The sequence below is a fragment of the Crocuta crocuta genome, unplaced genomic scaffold (genome assembly GCF_008692635.1).
Source record: "Crocuta crocuta isolate KB4526 unplaced genomic scaffold, BGI_CrCroc_1.0 scaffold467, whole genome shotgun sequence".
NCBI classification, from domain to species: Eukaryota; Metazoa; Chordata; class Mammalia; order Carnivora; family Hyaenidae; genus Crocuta; species Crocuta crocuta.
The window spans coordinates 1,650,286-1,652,115 of record NW_027530632.1 but is presented as its reverse complement, the minus strand read 5'-3'; the positions used below and the strand labels follow the sequence as shown (position 1 = coordinate 1,652,115).

Sequence of the window (1,830 nt, the reverse complement as noted above, 5' to 3'; positions counted from 1 at the left end):
CCCCGAGCCCCCCCGAGCCCCCCCCCACCACTGAAACCCCAGCCAGTGTCGTCACCGTCAGGAAGACGCAGGCGGCGGACCCCTCGGTTAGGGAGGAGGAGAAGAAGATGCTGATAGAAATCAACAGCTCAGGCAGCAGGAAAGTGATCCTCCGCACTCAAGAGAAACCCAGCAAGAAGCTCCTGGACGACCAGAAGTTTGAAAAGGGCTCCCCAGTCCTGCGATTTCCGGACAAGCAGGACCCTCCTTCAGAGATCCAGGAGCGGAAAGCGACAGACACGGGGGCCGAGACAGAGGCCGAGCGCCCCTCTTCAGAGGGCCACTTCTCCGCCGTGGAGGAGCTGGCTGCCATGAAGATCTCTGAGAGGCCGGTGTCACTGGGTCTCTCCAGACCCCCCCAGCCTCCACCCGTCACCACAGACCGTGTCCTGTTCCAGCCCCCCTTGCAAAGGGGTCCTCCGCCCCCCCACGCCGGCCACTGGGGCAGCATTCTCCAGCTGGTCCACTATCCCCCCGGGGGCAACAGCGGCCCCGCGGCCCAGGCCGCCAAGAGCTGGGGCGCTTCCGGGGAGCATCCCCCCGTGCCGGAGCTGCGCCCCCAGAACTGGCCCAGAGTCTGGAAGCCATCGGAAGAGGACCAGTCCCTGAATTCCCACGTGATCCGTTTCCCCAGGGGCTCAGCCCCCAGCGGGGAGAGAATGGCAGCCCTCAGGGAGACGCTGGTGCATTCTTGCCCGAGTTGCGAGGCTGGCTCCCTGACCAGGAGCCCCTGGCACGGAAGGCTGGGGTTCATCGACACCCACTGTCACCTGGACTTGCTCTTCTCCAAGCTGTCCTTCAAAGGGACCTTCAGCAAGTTCATGGAGACGTACAGCCACTCGTTCCCAAAGGAGTTTCAGGGCTGCATCTCGAATTTCTGCGATCCGCGCACGCTCAAGGACGGCATGTGGCAAGAGCTGCTGAAAGAGGACTTGGTCTGGGGTGCCTTTGGCTGTCACCCCCACTTCGCACGTTACTACAATGAGATCCAGGAACAAAACATCCTGCAAGCCTTGCGGCACCCCAGGGCCGTGGCGTTCGGAGAAGTGGGCTTGGATTACTCTTACAAGTGCACCACGCCGGTGCAACAGCAGCACAAGGTGTTTGAGCGCCAGCTGCAGCTGGCCGTGTCGCTCAACAAGCCCTTGGTGATCCACTGCAGGGAGGCCGACGACGATCTGCTGAGCATCATGAAAAGACACGTGCCCCCCGACTACAGGATCCACAGACACTGTTTAACTGGCAGTTACCTGCGCATTGAGCCCCTCATGAACTACTTTACTAACATGTCTGTGGGGTTCACAGCCCTCCTGACTTACTCTTCTGCCTGGGAGACCCGGAATACACTCAGAAGTATCCCCTTGGATAGAATCCTCGTGGAAACGGATGCGCCCTACTTCCTTCCCCATGAGGTTCCCAAGAGCCTTTGCCAGTACTCCCACCCGGGCCTGGCCCTGTACACGGTGCGAGAGATTGCCAGGATCAAAGGTCAGCCAGTCTCCCAGATGCTGGCCACCTTGTGCGAGAACACCAACTATCTCTACAATATTTAAGCCAAGAGGGAGGAAGGAGTCAGGCGTCTTGCGGCAAAGGGAGACCAGCGGCCTGACAGCACAGACTTGATTGATTGGAACTCTGCCTGTGTCCCGAGGTCAAGGGTGTGTTCCCGAAGCCCCCTGGAACAGAAACAAAAGACCACAACGGGCTGTTTGCTTCAAAACCTCTTGAAAGACTTCGCCTTGTGACTGGTAGGATGGGGGTGCAGAAGAACGGCAGGAGGGGGGGAGGGGG

The 1,830-nt window shown here is 60.1% G+C and overlaps 1 protein-coding gene and 1 pseudogene across 3 annotated transcripts in view; one reads left to right on the top strand and one right to left on the bottom strand.

The window, feature by feature from the left end:
* EFHC2 (EF-hand domain containing 2) overlaps positions 1-1,830 on the bottom strand; it is a 181,624-nt gene that overhangs the window by 134,963 nt on the left and 44,831 nt on the right. The window lies entirely within an intron of this gene.
* LOC144235115 (3'-5' RNA nuclease TATDN2 pseudogene) lies at positions 9-1,824 on the top strand (annotated as a pseudogene).